This window comes from Loxodonta africana, chromosome 22 (genome assembly GCF_030014295.1).
Source record: "Loxodonta africana isolate mLoxAfr1 chromosome 22, mLoxAfr1.hap2, whole genome shotgun sequence".
In the NCBI taxonomy this organism is placed as follows: Eukaryota; Metazoa; Chordata; class Mammalia; order Proboscidea; family Elephantidae; genus Loxodonta; species Loxodonta africana.
In genome coordinates, this window is record NC_087363.1 from 32,745,741 (window position 1) to 32,764,937 (window position 19,197).

A 19,197-nucleotide genomic window follows, 5' to 3' on the forward strand; every position below is an offset into this window, starting at 1 on the left:
ATTGTTTTTCTGTTCTCTAATTCATTTAGTTCAGCTCTAATTTTTATTATTTGTTTTCTTCTGGTGTCTGATGGATTCTTTTGTTGCTCACTTTGTATTTGTTCAAGTTGTAGGGACAGTTCTCTGATTTTGGCTCTTCTTTTTGTATGTGTGCATTTATCGATATAAATTGACCTCTGAGCACTGTTTTTGCTGTGTTCCAGAGGTTTTGATAGGAAGTGTTTTCATTCTCGTTGCATTCTATGAATTTCTTTATTCCCACCTTAATGTCTTCTATAACCCAGTCTTTTTTCAGCAGGGTATTGTTCAGTTTCCAAGTGTTTGATTTCTTTTCCCTAATTTTTCTGTTATTGATTTCCACTTTTATGGCCTTGTGGTCTGAGAAGATGCTTTGTAATATTTCGATGTTTTGGATTCTGCAGAGGTTTGTTTTATGACCTAATATGTGGTCTATTCTAGAGGAAGTTCCATGTGAGCCAGAAAAAAAAGTATATTTTGCAGCAGTTGGGTGGAGAGTTCTGTATAAGTCTATGAGGTCAAGTTGGTTGATTGTAGCAATTAGGTCTTCCGTGTCTCTATTGAGCTTCTTACTGGAAGTCCTGTCCTTCTCCGAAAGTGGTGTGTTGAAGTCTCCTACTATAATTGTGGAGGTGTCTATCTCACTTTTCAGTTCTGTTAAAGTTTGTTTTATGTATCTTGCAGCCCTGTCTTTGGGTGCATAAATATTTAATATGGTTATATCTTCCTGGTCAATTGTCCCTTTAATCCTTATGTAGTGTCCTTCTTTATCCTTTGTTGTGGATTTAACTTTAAAGTCTATTTTGTCAGAAATTAATATTGCTACTCCTGCTCTTTTTTGCTTGTTGTTTGCTTGATATATTTTTTCCATCCTTTGAGTTTTAGTTTGTGTGTGTCTCTAAGTCTAAGGTGTGTCTCTTGTAGGCAGCATATAGACGGATCGTGTTTCTTTATCCAGTCTGAGACTCTCTGTCTCTTAATTGATGCATTTAGTCCATTTACATTCAGTGTAATTATAGATACGTATGTGTTTAGTGCTGTCATTTTGATGCCTTTTTATGTGTGTTGTTGACAATTTCATTTTTCCACTTACTGTTTTGTGCTGAGACATTTTTCTTTGTAAGTTGTGTGTTCCTCATTTTCATAGTATTTGACTTTATGTTTGCTGAGTTGTTATGTTTTTCTTGGTTTTTATTTTGAGTTATGGAGTTGTTATACCTCTTTGTGGTTACCTTAATATTTACCCCTATTTTTCAAAGTAAAAACCTAACTTGTATTGTCCTATATCACCTTGTTTCCCTCTCCATATGGCAGTTCTATGCCACCTGTATTTAGTCTCTCTTTTTTTTAATTTTTTTTTTTTGATTATTGTGATCTTTTACATATTGACTTCAATGATTCCCTGTTTTGAGCGTTTTTTTCTTTTTAAAATTAATCTTAATTTGTTTTTGTGATTTCCCTATTTGAGCTGATATCAGGATGTTCTGTTCTGTGACCTCGTGTTGTGCTGGTATCTGATAGTATTGGTTTTCTGACCAAACAATTTCCTTTAGTATTTCTTGTAGCTTTGGTTTGGTTTTTGCAAATTCTCTAAACTTGTGTTTATCTGTAAATGTTTTAATTTCACCTTCTTATTTTAGAGAGAGTTTTGCTGGATATATGATCCTTGGCTGGCAGTTTTTCTCCTTCAGTGCTCTGTATATGTCATCCCATTGCCTTCTTGACTGCATGGTTTCTGCTGAGTAGTCTGAACTTATTCTTATTGATTCTCCCTTGTAGGAGACCTTTCTTTTATCCCTGGCTGCTTTTAAAATTTTCTCTTTATCTTTGGTTTTGGCAAGTTTGATGATAATATGTCTTGGTGATTTTCTTTTTGGATCAATCTTAAATGGGTTTTGATGAGCATCTTGGATAGATATCCTTTCGTCTTTCATGATGTCAGGGAAGTTTTCTGCCAACAGATCTTCAACTATTCTCTCTGTATTTTCTATTATCCCTCCCTGTTCTGGGACTCCAATCACACGCAAGTTATTCTCGATAGAGTCCCACATGATTCTTAGGGTTTCTTCATTGTTCTTAATCTTTTATCTGATTTTTTTCAGCTATATTGGTGTCAATTCCCTGGTCTTCCAGATCCCCCACCCTGCATTCCAATTGCTTGAGTCTGCTCCTCTGGCTTCCTACTGAGTTGTCTAATTCTGTAATTTTACTGTTAATCTTTTGGATTTCTAAATGCTGTCTCTCTATGGATTCTTGCAGCTTATTAATTTTTCCACTATGTTCTTGAATAATCTTTTTGAGTTCTTCAATGGCTTTATCAGTGTGTTTCTTGGCTTTTTCTGTAGATTGCTTCATTTCATTTCTGAGGTCATCCCTGATGTCTTGAAGCATTCTGTAAATTAGTTTTTTATATTCTGCATCTGGCAATTCCAGGATTGTATCTTCATTTGGGAAAGATTTTGATTCTTTAATTTGGGGAGTTGTAGAAGCAATCATGGTCTGCTTCTTTATGTGTTTCAATATCGACTGCTATCTCCGAGCCATCTATAAGATATTGTAATGATTTATTTTATATTTGCTCACTGAGTCTTATCTTGTTTTGTTTTCTTTCAATACATGTAGACGGGCTACTAGATTGTGCTGTCTTGATTGTTGTAGCCCTTGAATCACTTATGTCCTATTACCAGCTGGTTTGGGCTGTTACCAGATATATAAGCCTAAGAGTCCATTCACTATTCTTGAGTAGAATCTGATTTTCGGTCATGAAGTGTGTGGTGCAGACTGTCACCTGACCACCTAGAGAAGTAGTGGTGATAGTTGTGTGCACCAGATTCTAGTAGCAGCAGGGTTTCACACTCCAGGGGGGGCAGGATGCTGACAGGCTTCCCCCAAGTGCCAGTGAGGTAGGTGTGTCTCTATTCCTAAAGCACTTTGGTGGGTGAGCTCTGCAGCTGTACCTTAGACCCCCAATGCAAGTACCTCTACAGATTGGTAGGTGTCACCCTCCTTAGACCCCTAAGGCAGGAGGCTAGGTGGTCTGGGGGGAGCTTCAACCCTCAGTTCCCTGTTGTGGGTCAGTGAGGGCTCTGTTGAATATGCAGAGATATCAGACCTGGGAAACTTGTCTTTCCAGTAATCCGCAAAAACAATTACAGTCAGATCCCTATCAGAAATGCCTTTGCATTATAATAGCCACCTTGTTCCCTGTAGGGATGAAAGCCCAAGACTGTGGATCACATATGTTTGGCTGGAGCTGGTTCTGTGTTTTTAGTCCAATTAGGGAAGGATTTTTGGTCCCTGGGTTTTTTGTAGCTGCTTCTCTCAGGCCAGGAGAATGGGTTAGGAAAAGGCCAAAAAAAAAAAAAGAAAGAAAGAAAAAGAATGAAAAACCACAGCGCACTTCACTCTTTGGCTCAGGAAATTCCGATGTTAATGAAGCCGCCTGGAAAGGGAGGGGAGGGTTCAGATAAATAGGAGAGAGTAGCACCCCAGAATATAGACTTATCTTGCTTGGGATGACTGTTTTATCTGAGATTCCTGAGGGGCGTGTTGACTGTGTGTGCTGGCTGGGTAGAGATTGCCCCCGAGGGTCAGGCCGCGTCCCATGCTTGTGCTGTCTCAGAAACTGTGGTCAGTTCCTCCGCTCCCAGTCCAAAGCCCAGCGCCAAGGTTCCCCGGCTGGGACACTGCACTCCAGGCTCCAAAACCAGTTGCTGCCTCCCGGTGACTTCTCCTCCTGTCAGCCGCGTCGCTGCGCTGCCTGCGTGCACTGGCTGGGCTTCCCCCCAGGTCACTTCTGGGGGCTAGGGCTGCATCCCGTGTTTGCACCGTCTCAGGATGCCGTGCTCAGCTCCCCTGCGCCCAGTCCAAAGCCCGGTGCCAAGGTTCCTGACTGGGACGCTGGCTCCAGGCTCCAAAAACAGTTGCTGCTTCCCCGTGGTTGTTCGTTCTCAGTCTCTGTCACTCAGGTCAACTCTTTAGATCTGTGTTTGATGGTCAGGGTTCATAGATTGTCATGTATGTGATCGATTCACTTGTTTTTCTGAGTCTTTGTTGCAAGAGGGATCCGAGGTAGCTTCTACCTAGTCAGCCATCTTGGTCCCGCCCCCGACTGTTGGAACTTTTATTGGGATTGCATTGAATCCATAGATCATTTTGGGTAGTATTGACATCTTAACAGTATTAAGTCTTCCAATCCATAAACATGAAACATCTTTCCCTTTATTTAAGTCTTCTTTAATCTCTTTCAGCAGGGTTTTATAGTTTTTGTTGTATAAATCCTTCATATCCCAGGTTAAATTTATTCCTAGGTATTTTATTCTCTTAAAAAAAAAATTATCTTAGATGCTATTATAAATGGAATTTTTTCCCTAATTTCCTTTTCAGATTTCTCATTGCTGGTGCAACTGATTTTTGTTTGTTGACCTTGTACCCTGCAACTTTGCTAAATTCCTCTATTAGCTCTAGAAGTTTTCTTGCAGACTCTTTGAGATTTTCTGTATACAGGATCATATCGTCTGCAAATAGAGATAATTTTACTTCTTTTCTGACCTAGATACTTTTTATATCTTTTTCTTGTCTTATTGCTCTGGCTAGGACTTCTAATACGATATTGAATAGAAGTAGTGAGAGCAGTCACCTTTGTCTTGTTCCCGATTTCAAGGGGAAAGCTCTCAGTCTTTCTTCATTAAGTATAATATTGGCTTCTGGGTTTTCCTATATGCCCTGAATCATATTGAAGAATTTCCCCTCATTCCAATCTTCTTTAGGGTTTTCATCAAGAAAGGGTGTTGGATTTTATTAAATGCTTTTCATTCATCCATAGAGATGATCATGTGGTTCTTTTCCTGTGTTCTGTTGATGTGGTATATTACATTGATTGATCTTCTAATCTTGAACCATCCCTGCATTCCTGGAATGAGTCCCTGTATGACTCTTTTAATATTCTGTTGGATGGTGCCTGGCTACCATACTGAACATTTGATAAAAAATTCTATAGAAGAATCCTGATCAAAAAGGGGAAAGTGTAGAACAGAATTTCAAATTTTCATGAACTCTAGACTTTTTGGACTATCCAGTGTGGATGAGCCCCTGAAACTATTGCCTTGAGATAATCTTTAAACTTTAAATCAAAAATATCCCCTGAAGTCTTCTTAAAACTGAACGGTAGCTTAACTAGTAAAAAATGTCTGCCTTGAGCATTATACTCTTTTAAGAACTGTCTATATGGGATCAAATTGACAATAGCAACTCAAAAGATTAGATGAGAACTTTAGGGGGCAGTGAGTTTATGTTGATGAGACAGGAATAACTCAGAAAAGGAGAGTGAGAATGGTTGTACAACTCAAAGAATGTAATCAGTGTCACTAAATGGTATGTGTAGAAACTGTCGAACTGGTGTACCTTTTGCTGTGTATATCCTCAACAACAACAAAATAAATAAAATTTGGGGAAAAAATTAAGAAATGCTTAGGTTTATGTTAAGAGCTTGGCTGATAACCAAAAGGTTGGCAGTTCAAATCCACAGCCACTCCTTGGAAACCCTATGCGTCAGTTCTATTCTGTCCTATAGGGTCCTTATGTGTCAGAATTGACTTGACAGCAATGGGTTTAAACTCATTTAAGACATTCAGTTAGGACTAGAGAATCTTGAAAATGTAAGATTAGCCAAATGCTTAAAGTCCAAATCTTTAGACTTTAGGCTTTTATCTTTAACAAGGTGTTTTGGGAGGAAAGCCTGACCATGGCCCATCCTTGGCAGACGTACCTTATAGCTAAGGTTCAGGGCCAGTGGTGGAGGACAGAATCTCAGTCTTCAGAGAGAGTCAGACTCTATAGGGAGTTTCTGTTTATGCCATTTCTCAGTGAGTGATTAAAAGCCCATGGTTTCTATATGATTTTCTCACCTTGGCTTCTCATAATAAGGGCCTGGTGATGTAATGTCTAACAAAGACTGATGTGTATATATTTTTTTCTAATGTCAGTGATGAGCTGTATGCAGCATATTTCCTTTAAGGTTAGAGATTAAAGGGGTTGTTTATGACTTACTTAATGTCTCATCTTACAGGGATTTAACTGTATGTTACATTTTCTTTATTACAGCATGCAGGTGCATGACTGTCTTAGAGAGATTGTTTACTACATACCTCACAAACTTCTTTGTTTTTATTTCTAAATTCATGCATTTTCTATTTCTAATGTCACATTGTAAGTGACTTATACATATGTATGTATAGAAAGCATAAATAATACATGCAGTATTTTAATTTGGCACTTTGGGAAAAACTGGTTTTAAGCAACCTAGTCTTCATCTAGGGAGCTGCAGTATTGGGCAGTTGGGTGTGAAAAGGGTACTGTACAGGCTGCCCACACCAGGCTACTCTGGGGACCACTTTTGTTCCAGCATTGGACTGATACTGAGTTCCTACTGTGTGTCAGGCATGGTGCTGGGCTGGGGGCGCGGAGGTGGTCCCTGCTCTCAGGGGTTGGAGGAGACTGCACAAAGCAGTGCTCCTGCATACTGGCTCTCTCATGGGGCTTCCCATGTGCCCTGCCACACACTTCCTCTGAGGGGCAGCACTGTGTCCCCTCCACCTACATAGCTGAACCCAGTTGGGAATGTTCTGGCTGCTGGGAGGAGGGCACATGGGGTGGGGGGGAAGAGGGGCCTGGAGTGGCTGGAGGAGCCCAGGTCCCCTCCCAGCTCTCAGCAGAGTTGCCCAAGAGATGGGCGGGTGGGTCTTTGCGCCCAGAGTCAGAGCAGAGGGGCAAGCCATGTGGCAGGGACTCAGGAAGGCAGGGGGTTCAGCAGGGACCCCACCAATGACCCACAGAAAAAGTCATAGGATGAAGAGACAGGCACCACCGAAGCTCCAGGGGCCACTTTTTCACAAATTAGTTTCTAGTTTTTATCCATGCATGAACACGCTCTTGGTTTTATTTCTTTTTTTTTTTTTTTAATACATTTTCTTGTTTAGAGCAGTTTAAGCTTCACAGAAAAATTGCGCAGAAACTACAGAGAGTTTTCATATGCACTCTCTCCCTGCTGCACACTGTTTCTCCTGTTATTAACATCTTGCATTCACGTGGTTCAGTTGTCACAACTGATGAAACAATACTGATACATTATTATTAACTAAAGTCCAGGGCTTACATTAGGGCTCACCTTGTGTGCTGTACAGTCCCTTGGGTGTGAAAAATACACAATGTCGTGTGTTCACCATTACAGAATCATCACCCCCCTAAAAACCCCCTGTCCATCCTTCCCCCCCTTCTCCCCGAACCTCTGACAACCACCGATCTTTGTGCTGTCTCTACAGTTTTGCCTTTTCCGGATTGTGATAAGTTGGAGTCATTCATACATTATGTAACATTTTCAGACTAGCTTCTTTCACTTAGCAATGTGCACTTGAGGGTCCTCCATTTCCTTTCATAGTTTTATAGTTCATTTCTTTTTATGCCTGAATGATATTCCATTGTCTGGGTGCACTGTAGTTGGTTTAGCCATTCACCTAATGGAGGACATGTTGGCTGCTTCCAATTTTTGGCAATTATGAATACAACTACTATCAAAATTAGTGTGCCATTTTTTTGGTGAGGACATAGATTTTCAACTCACTTGAGTAACTCACCTAGCAGCATGATTGCTGGGTTATATGGTAAGTCTATGTTTAGCTCTGTAAGAAACTGCCAGATTGTTTTCCAAAGAGGCTGTGCCATTTTGCATTCCCACCAGCAATGAATAAGGCTTCCCGTTGGTCTACATCATCACCAGCATTTGGTGTTGGCAGAGTTTTGGATTTTAGCCATTCCAATGGGTGTGTAGTGGTTATTAACTGTTGCTTCAATTTCTTTAATAGGTACAAGCCTACTCAGATAATCTATTTCTCCTTGAGTGAGTTTTGGTAGATTGTGTTTTTCAAGAGTTTGGCCCATTTCATCTGTGTTATCAAATTTGTGCCTATAAGGTAGTATATAATATTCCTTCATTATCCTTTTAATGTCCATAGAATCAATTGTGATGGCCTCTCTTTCATTTCTGGTATTAGTAATTTGTATAGTCTCTCTTTTTTTCTTTGCTAGCCTGGCTAGAGGCTTATCAATTTTATTGATCTTTTCAAAGAACCAGTTTTTGGTTTTGTTGATTTTTCTCTATTTCCTATTTTCAATTTTATCTATTTCCCCTGTAAGTTTTATAATTTCTTCTGCCTACTTTGGATTTAATTTTCTCTTCTTTTTCAAGCTTCACAAGGTGGAAGCTTAGGCTATTGATTTTAGAGCTTCTTGTCTGATATATGCATTCAATGGTATAAATTTCCCCCTAAGCACTATTTTTTCTACATCCCAAGAAATTTGATAAGCTGTACTTTCATTTTCATTTAGTTCAAAATGCTTTAATCTTTCTTGAGACTTCTTTGACCCATGTGTTATGTAGATGGGGATTGTGTAATCCCCAAATATTTTGTGATTTCTAGCTATCTGTTATTGATTTCTCATTTAATTCTATCATGGTCTGAGAGCCTCTTTGTAGATTTGTATTCTTTTAAATTTGTTGAGGTTTATTTTAGGCCTGGAATTTTGCCTACCATGGTAAATTTTCCATGGACATTTGTAAAAAATGTGTATTTTGCTGCTGTTGGATGGAATGCTGTATAAATGTCAATTAGATTCAGTTGGTTGATGGTGCTTTTCAGTTCAACTATATCCTTACTAATTTTCTGCCTGCTAAGTCTGTCCATTACCAACAGAGGGGTGTTGAAGTCTCCAACTATAATAATGGATTATTTTATTTCTCCTTGAAGTTCTATCAGTTTTGCCTGACGTATTTTGATGTTCTGTTGTTAGACACATGCACATTCAGGATTGTTCTGACTTCTTGGAGAATTGACCCCTTTGTCATTATGTAATGCCCCTCTTTATCCCTGATAATTTTCCTTGCTCTAAACTCTGCTTTTTCTGAAGTTAATATAGCTACTCCAGCTTTCTTTTTCTTTTCTTAACCAGTCTGTTCACTTTTTCTTTTTCAATGTTTTGTTGACATCTTTCATTTTTTCCTCTTATGTTCTCTCTGTCTTTGGGGTTTATTTATACCTTTTATGTTTTTATACTTCTAACTGAATTGAGAAGATAGTTGAGATAAACATATTCTTTTTATCTGCCTATTTTTTTTTATTGTGATAAAATGTATACACAGGCAGTCTCCGAGTTACAAACAAGATTCGTTCCTAAGTGTCTTTAAGTTGAATTTGTAGGTAAGTTGGAACAGGTACTTACTGTTCTTATTTAGCATCAGTTAGTCAAATGTTTGTCTTAGTATATATTTTACCTTTCTATGCATATAAAGGAAACCCTGGTGGCGTAGTGGTTAGGTGCTACAGCTGCTAACCCAAGGGTCGGCAGTTCAAACCCACCAGGCGATCCTTGGAAACTCTATGGGGCAGTTCTACTCTGTCCTATAGGGTCGCTATGCGGCACTGGGTTTGGGTTATGCATATAAAACACTTAAGAAACACTGCCAAACTGGGCAATGTTTTCATGAGCATCACAAAGTGGTGTCTGCATTTGTTATTATGGTCAATTGCATTTACCTCAAATTTTAATATAATAGGCTTTATGGTGATCCATTTGTCTTAGTTATCTAGTGCTACTATAACAAAATACCATAAGTGGATGGTTTTAACAAACAAACTTATTTTCCCACAGTCTAATAGGCTAGCAGTTCAAATTCAGGGCACCATCTCCAGGGGAAGGCTTTCTGTCTCTGTTGGCTCTGGGGAAGGCTGTATGATGACTTGGTGACCCATGGTGAAGTGTTCACGCTCTACTAAGCCCAGTTACAAGCCAAAAGCTGTTTCTCAAAAGGAAAGTATTTAACTGCAGAGGATGGCAGAGCTTTGCTCCAAAATCCTAAAGGTCTGTTCTGTGATTCACGAACAGGGGCCTAACAAAAATCCCAAATAACATCTCTATCTGCCACTGATACTTCAAGAACTATTGGATCAGCTGGATCATATGGCCCAGGTGTCAGAGCAGCTTGCATGGCAGACTGAACTTGTTGTAGAGCCTTCTCTTGTTCTGGGCCCCACTCAAAACTAGCAGCTTTTTAAGTCACTTGGTAAATAGGCCAGAGAAGCACACCCGAGTGAGGGATATGTTGCCTCCAAAATCCAAAGAGGCCCACCAGATGTGCCTCCTTTTCAGTTGTAGGAGAGGACAGGTGTTAAAACTTACCATAAGTTTAGAAAGAATATCTCAACATCCCCCACACGACTGGACCCTTGAAATATCACTGAGGTAGAAGGTACCTGAATTTTGGGGGGATTAATTTCCCACTCTCTGGCACACAAATTTCTTACCAATAAGTCCAAGATCATTGATACTTCTTCCTTACTAGGACCAGTCAGTATAATGTCATCAATGTAGTGGACCAGTGTGATGTCTTGTGGAAGGGAAAGGTGATCAACTTCCCTGCGGACTAAATTATGACATAGGGCTGGAGAGTTGTTATATCCTTTGGGTAGAACGGTGAAGGTATATTGCTGGCCTTGCCTGTTGAAGGGAAGCTGCTTCTGGTGGCCCTTCGAAACCAGAATTGAGAAAAAAGCATTGGCCAGATAGACAGCTGCATACCAGGTACTGGGAGTTGTATTAATTTGCTCACATCTGGAACGCAGCTGCAGTCAGAGTCACCACTTGGTTAAGTTTACAATAATCCACTGTCATTCTCCAAGACCCATCTGTTTTCTGCATAGGCCAAATAGGTGAGTTGATTAGGGATGTGGTGAGAATCACTACTCCTGTATCCTTCAAGTTCTTGATGGTGTCTAATCTCTGCAATTTCTCCAGGAATGTGGTATTGCTTTGGGTTTACTATTTTCCTAGGTAAGGGCAGTTTAATGGCTTCCACTTGGCTTTTTCTGCCATAATGCCCTTACTCCACTTGTCAGAAATCCAATGTGGGGGCTGTGGCAGTTGTTATGTGTATTTCAATTATGCATTCTGGAGCTGGGGAAATCACTACAGGATGGGTTTGGGGACTCACTGAACCCACTGTGAGATGGACCTGAGCTAAGACTCTATTAATAATATGATCTCCATATGCCCCCACTCTGACTGGTGGGTCACAGTGACATTTTGAGTCTCCTAGAATTAGTGTCGCTTCAGAGCCAGTATCCAGTAATCCCCAAAAAGTCCGTTTATTTCCTTTCTCCCAATGAACAGTCACTCTCATAAAAGGCCATTTCTCTTTGGGGAAGGCTGGAAGAAAGATTAACAGTATAAATTTTTGGCAGTACAGTGGGGTCCTTCTTCAAGGGGACCCAGCCTCCCCTTCATTCAAGGGATTGTAGGGCTGTACCAAAAAAAAAAAAAAAAAAACCAAACCCATTGCTGTCGAGTCAATTCTGACTCATAGTGACCCTATAGGACAGAGTTGAACTGCCCCAAAGAGTTTCCAAGGAGCGCCTGGCAGATTCGAACTGCTGACCCTTTGGTTAGCAGCTGTAGCACTTAGCCACTACACCACCAGAGTTTCCATGTGGGGCTATAAACTGGCTCAAATCTGGGAACTGATTGAGGGGCCATGACTCTATATTCTGGCAATTCATTAGACTGACATTCACTTGACCTAGAATTCTTCTGCTTGTACAAATCAGGTAAATATTTAGTATTTAGTAGATTTCCTGTCTATTTCACTCCTAGGGATACCATGACTAAGTAGCCAGTGCCATAAGTCCATAGGATTCAGACTATTCCGATTACTGCTTTGACTCTGCTGTCCATTAGGGTAACCACACCCACTCTGTCTTTGGCAATTAAATGCTGTCACTTTGGTCCTGCCATCCCAGGGTTCAATTCAGTTAGGGCAGTTCCCACTGTCAAATCTGACTTACATAAAATAGCAATCACTGCAGTCTTCGACGATGCTGGGGCTCCCTTCAGAAATTTGTTCCTCATAGTTGTGGTGAAAAGTGTGTCCTTTGGGCACTCCATGAGTGAGTGAGTGGGTCTAATGTGATAAATCCATTCTCACATGGCAGTTTCCCCTAAGCCTCTGGACACCTTCTACCATGAACCAAGGCAGTTCCGGTGTTTCAACTTGATTTAGTGTAGGCCACTCTTAGTCCATGCTTCAGTCAACCAACCAAATAAACCATTGGATCCTCTTCTAACCTCTCTAGCTGAAAAGTTTATTGAAGAATCTGCTTTAAAAAAGTAGACCCATATCAATAAACTCAGATTAATCCAACTTTATGTTCCTTGCATCATTATCCCACACTCTTAACAGCAATTCCCACATATATTCCCCAGGCTTCAGTTTGTATATATTACAAAAATCAGACAGCTCTTTTGGGGTATAGTGTACCTCCTCTTTGGTCACACTTTGTACTTGCCTCTTGGTGCTTACTGGGACGTAAGTCTAGCTATAGGTCTAGAAGCAAAAGTGGGTAGTGGGGTGGGTCCTGGGGACATTAAGAAATGGGGACATTAAGCAAGGCCTCTGCCTCAGGTGACACCTCAGATACTACTGCAGGCAATGCCCCCAGCAACACCTCAGGCAAGGACTCCTCAGAGGCATCTAGGTTAATCTCATCGGATGAGGGTAGGAGGGCTGATTTTACTGGCAAAAGTGATTTAGCAGACAAAGCTGGGTTAATCTCTTCAGATGGGGGTCAAAGGGCTGGTTCTAATTCCAAGGGTAATTCAACAGAATTTAGGGGCTCATTGTTTCCTGTTTCATCCATATCTGCCCATACATCTCCATCCTCAGTTTCAGGATCCCATTTCTTCCCAATAAACGTCCTCACTTTAACTTCAGACACCTTTCAATTGGCATTGTAATTTTACTACTCTTCGAATAAGACCCTGGGTCTGGTTTTCATCAATATCAGCTCTACTACTACAAGAAATAAGACTTTCTTTTAGGTCACAAGTGTCAACTTTCAGGTATTTTATGCGGTGCTTGTGCAGTGACTCGGAAGCCCTGAGCTCATCCCTTTCTTGCACCACTTTGTCTAGAGAAAGCAGAACCAACAGACCAGCTTTCTTTTCCTGCTCAGTCTGACAAAATTGTTGAAAGTATCAAATATATGATCACCCAGAGCCTTGTCTCTCACAAATATTTGATCCAATAATGGTGATATTTTATTTCTATTGCCACCTCATGCCATGGGTTATCAGTGCTCTCTTTACTACTGCGGACAGAGTCTTCAGTGCATTTAAGACTAGTCAGACTTGAAAACCAGTTCAGAAAGCTCATCGTTAAGATTTTGTTCCTCTAGAACCGCTCTCAGTACCAACTGTTTTAGGCTGGGTTCTTTAGAGGAGCAAAACCAGTGAAGCATAGATGTAAATATATACAGAGAAATTTATTTCAGGGAAATGGCTCATGCAATTGTGGAGGTTGGCAAGTCCCAAATCCATGGGTCAGGCTGGAGGCTTCTCCTGACAATGGTTGCAGGGGCTAAAAGACCAAAAATCTGCAGGTCAGATGGCAGACTGCTGGCTCACAGGGTTGCAGGAGCTGGTGGCTGGCTGAAGACTTCTCCAAGAACCGGAGGTCAGACCACGAAATGAGTACAAGATCAAGAGAGAGAGCTTTGCCAGAACATCCATATATATCGGATACAGGCCACACCCCTAAGGAAACTCCTCTTCCAACTGATTGGCTGCTCACATCAAACCACAAAATGGAAGATGACTACATAATATCTGCCAAACCACTGAGACTCATGGCCTAGTCAGGTTGACACATAACATTAACCATCACATGGCATGAAGTAGGGGTCCGACATTACTTTTCTGCACATGGAAATTCAGTTGTCCCAGCGCCATTTGTTAAACAGACTGTTCTCTTGGTGTTTTCAATCATCTCATATGCACATGAAAGCTGGATGACAAATAAGGAAGACCGAAGAATTGATGGCTTTGAATTGTGGTGCTGGTAAAGAATATTGAATAATACCATGGACTGCCAAAAGAACGAACAAGTCTGTCTTGGAAGTACATCCAGAATGCTCCTTAGAAGCAAGGATGGCAAGAATACATCTCACATGCTTTGGTCATGTTATCAGGAGGGATCAGTCCCTGGAGAAGGACATTATGCTTGGTAAAGTAGAAGGTCAGTGAAAAAGAGGAAGACCCTCAATGAGATGGATTGACACAGTGGCTGCAACAATGGCCTCAAGTATAACAATGATCGTGAGGATAACATAGGACTGGGTGGTGTTTCACTTTGTATACATGGGATTGCTATGAGTCAGAACTGACCTGACAGCACCTAACAACAGCAACATTCTTTCTCCCACTAAATAGTCTTGGTACCCTTCTCAAAAATCAATTGACCATACACGTGTGGATTTAATTCTGGACTCTCAGTTGTATTCCATCGATCTATGTGTCTATCCTTATACAAGTGTCACACTGATTTGCTTACTATACCTTCGTAGTAAATTTTGAAATCAGGAAGTTTGAGCCCTCCTACTTTTCTCCTCTTTTTATAGACTGTTTTGGCTATTCTAGAATCCTAATAATTTCATATGAATTTGAGGACCTGCTTTTCCATTTTTGCAAAAAGAATTTTGATAGGAATTCTGTTTCATCTGTAGATCTCTTTGAGTGATTTTGGCATTTTAACAATATTAAGCCTTCCAATCCATGAACAGAGGACTTCTTTAAGTCTCCTCCTTTAATTTCTGTCAACGATGTTATATAGTTTTCAGTGTACAAGTCTTTCACCTACTTGGTTAAATATATTCTTAGGTACTTCATTCTTTTAGATGCTGTTGCAAAAGAGGTTGTTTTCTTAATTTCCATTTCAGTTTGTTCATTGTTGGTATATAGAAACACAACTGATTTTTGTATTCTGAAACTTTACTGAATTCATCTATAAGCTCTAGGATCATGTCATCTGCAAACAGAAAGACATTTTACTTTTCTTTTTGATGTAGATTCCTTTTAATTCTTTTTTTTTTTTTTTTTTTTTTGGCCTAATTTCTCTGGCTAGAAATCCCAGAATGTCGAATAGCAGTGGTGAAAGCAGGTATCTTTGTGTTGACCCTGATCTTATGGGAAAGTTTTCAGCCTATCACCATTGAGTGTGATGTTAGTTATGGGTTTTTCATAAATCTCTTTTATCATGTTGATTCCCTTCAATTTCTAGTTTGCTGAGTGTTTTTATCATAAAAGGCTATTTGATTTTGTTAAATGCCTTTTCTGCATCAATTGAGATGATCAAGTTTTGTTTTTACCCCTTCTCTTTATCAATGTGCTATATTATGTTGATTGACTATATGTTGAACCACACTTGTATCCTGTGATAAATTCCACTTTGCCATGGTATATAATTCTCAATATGATGTTGAATTCAGTTTGCTAGTATTTTGTTGAGGATTTTTGCATCTATATTCATAAGGGACATTAGTCTATAGTTTTCTTTTCTTATGGTCTCTTTACCTGGCTTTGGTGTCAGGGTAATGCTAGTCCCATAGAATGAGTTAGGAAGTGTTTCCTCTACTTCTATTTTTTGAACGAGCTTGAGAAGAACTGGTATTAGTTCCTTTTTAAATGTTTGGTAGAATTCAGCAGTGAAGTTCTGTTTTTGGACATTTCTTTGTGGAGTTTTTTGATTACTGACTCAATTTCTTCTCAAGCATCTTAAGATTTTCTATTTCTTCTTGAATCATTTTAGATAATTTGTGTGTTTCTAAGAATTTGTCTATTTCATCTAGATTATTTGTTTTTTGTTGGTGTACAATTGTTCATAGTGTTCTCTTATAATCCTCTATTTCTGTATGATCAGTAGTAATGTTCTCACATTCATTTCTGATTTTAGTTATCTGCGTCTGCTTTCTTTATTTCTTTGTCAGCATAGCTAAAAGTTTGTCGATTTTATTGATTTTTTCAAAGAACCAATTTCTGGTTTCATTCTATTGTTTTTCTAGTCTCTATTTATCTCCACTCAATTCTTTATCATCTCCTTTTTTCCAATAGCTTTGGCCTTAGTTTGCTCTTCTTTTTCTAGTTTCACTTGCGATCTTTTTTTTTAATGTAGGCATTTACAGCTATAACTTTTCCTCTCAGCACTGCTTTTACTGCATCCCATTTTCATTTGTCCCCAAGTATTTTCTAATTTCATTTGTGATTTCCCCTTCAATTCATTGGTTGCTAAATAGTGTGTTGTTTAATTTCCACATATTTATGAATTCCCCAGTTTCCTTTCTGTTATTCATTTCTAGTAGCATTCCATTGCAGTCAGAGAAGACACTTAGTACCATTTCAATCTTTTAACATGTATTGAGACTTGTTTTGTACCTAACATATGGTCTATCCTGGAGGATAATCCGTGTGCTCTGGAGAAAAATGTGTATCCTGCAGTTGTTGGGTGGAGTATTCTACATATGTTTGTTAGATCTAGTTGGTTTATAGTGTTGTTCAAGTCCTTCTGTCTAGGTGTTCTATCCATAATTGAAAGTGGTGTATTAAAGTCTCCAATTATTATTGCAGAATTGTCTATTCCTCCCTTCATTTCTGTTGACTTTTGCTTCATATATTTTGGGGCTCTGTTCTTAGGTGCATATGTCTACAATTATTATATTTTCTTGATGAATTGATCCTTATACCATTATATTCTTCTTTGTCTCTTCTAACGGTTTCTATTACTGGAAGTCTATTTCATCTGATATTAATATAGCCACCCAGCTCTCTTTTGGTTACTATTTGCATGGGATACTTTTTTTCCATTCTTTCACTTTCAACCCATTTGTTTCTTTGGGTCTAAAGGGAGCCTCTTGAAACAGTTCTGATAGATGTATTTAGACTTAGGTTTCTTTCATATACCACTTATGTGCATACATTAAAAATATAAGTGGAACCAATTGGTTAAAATATTCTTAAACCCCTTCACAATCCAAATTCAAGTATTCTGAATCACTTTTGACCCAGGATGTGATGCTGCACATCTGATTGCCCTCTGTGATGTGACATTTCTTTAAATAAGCTCCTTATCATTTCAGGGAGTTTTACCTAGACAAGGTAACTGTCCTGTGCATTTGATGTGTATGCATGCACAGTGACCACCACATCCTACCTCACCTGACTTACCATGGATTTAAGACACACTCCAGCCTCAGAAAGGCTGAAATGCTAAACTCAGAGCCATGGGATCGATGGTGTACAGTATTGTGTGCTACTGACTCTCAAGTTCAAACCTCCAGCCCAAACCCTCCCTTGAACTTCTATCAAACTGCCTACCCAGCCTCTCCCCTTGAGTGTCCAATAGGCCGCTCAAACTTAACCCACAACAGCAAAACCTGATCCCCTCCTTGCCCTTCACCAGGCTTTCTATCTCAAAAACGTCATCCAGCTGCTCAAGCCAAAAACCTGGACGCCATCCTTGACTCCTCTACATCCTTCATTTCCATATCTAGTGTCCTCTTGTGTCTCCCTCCCAACCATCTTCCCATCAGCTGCCACAAGCCCAGTCCAAGTTATACCAGCCTCTAGTCTGCCGAATTACACTTTGAATCATGCCATTCCCCTGATTCCTTTATATAATCTCCAAATGTCAGGAAACTGTGACCATCGGGGACCATTTTAGATGTTGGCTACCACAAAGGATATACACATATGACCGGTCTTGTGATCTGTATTTTGAAGTTATCTGTCGGGCTGCTTTGGGGAGTGATCAAGACTTGATGTGGGAAGGCTGGTGAAGAGGCAATCACAGAAAACCAGCTAAGAGGATGGCTTAGATTAGGGTGGTAGCAAGTGGGGTTGGAGAGAGGTAAGTGGGTTCAAAAGCTTTTCAGGAGATAGAGTCCACAGGATTGGCAACTGCTTGGGTATGGGAATGAGAGAGAAGAGGTTGGGTCAGATGACCCCAAACACCTGTGTGCTTCGTGGTGGTGTTTGCTGAAATGGCAAAGAGGGAGGAGCAGCCTTGGGAGAAGAAGGAAGGCCAGGAGCTTAGTCTGGGGTGTGTTGAGTCTAAGTGCCTGTGGGAACCCCCAAGTAGAAACACTAAAGAGGCTGCTGTTGATTTGGGCTTGAGCATTAGAAGAGTCCTGTTGACTACAGGTAGAAATTCAAATCTTGTGAGCAAATAGATGACAATTGAGGCCATGGTCATAGGTGAGCTGTCCAGGGAGAAGGGAAAAAAAAAAAAAAAAAAAAGGCCCAGGACATAGCCTGAAGGGTTCTGACCAGTAGAGGAGCTGGCTGAGGAGAAGCAGCCAAGCAGGTCAGAGGAAAGTGGTTTTGAGAAGGAGAGTGGTAGAGGGGGCCTGACACCATACAGTTGACCTGAGAGGTGAAGTGCTATTGGATAGAGTAATAGGGGGGTTCTCAATGAACTCAGAGGGAGCGCTATGGTGGGTGATGGGGGCAGAAGCCAGAATGGAGGGGTGTTACAGAGTTATGGGGGATTATGAGTTTGGACAGCCCTCAAGAAAAGGCTGAGTGACAGGAGAGGGAATGCAGTGCAGAGAGGAGGAAGGGCCACAGTCAGCACCCCAGGAGGAACCCAGGCCCACACAAGCAGATTAATTTGAGGCATATTTAGTAAGGGACTATTTACCAGGTAAGGGAAGCAATGAGGGATGATCAGTACTCTGGGCTCTAACAGTGGAGAGCCTTTCCCACCCTGGTCTGACAGGGCAAAGGGAGAGGGACTACCAGGACCCAAAAGGCATTTGTATGGGGAGTTGGTACAGCAGTTGGTACCGGCAGCACCCTGTACCCCAACCAGCTCTCCTGTACACGATCTGTCATCCCCAGCCAATGCTCAGAGAACCCATCAGCCTGGTGCTGATGAGCTGAGTGGAAGTGAGGGCTCAGGGGCTGGAGGATGCGGGATCCTGAGCACAGAGCGGGCCAGTTCTAGAGAGACCAGTGCATCGAGACAGAGAAGAGCTGTTTGTGGAGAGTCCTGGTGCAGAGACCATGAAGGCTGCAACTAGAACCCTTTGCTGAAATGGTGGGTGGACACCAAGGAGAGCAGATGGCCCCACTGTGAGGATGCCCAGAGTCATCGAGAGAACACACGTGGAGACAAAGGGCCTTGAGAGCAGGGAGTGGTGTCGAGTGACCCAGGAGTGCTGAGGGGGAGACTCGAGGACTGTGGTGGCAGTGCCCTCCTGCAGGTGGAGGTTGGCAGCCCAGGTGCAGAGAGAAGATGGGTCT

At 40.7% G+C, this 19,197-nt stretch overlaps 1 protein-coding gene across 1 annotated transcript in view; it reads left to right on the forward strand.

Moving 5' to 3' along the window:
* Nucleotides 1-19,197, forward strand: part of CFAP100 (cilia and flagella associated protein 100) — a 58,365-nt gene that overhangs the window by 16,960 nt on the left and 22,208 nt on the right. The window lies entirely within an intron of this gene.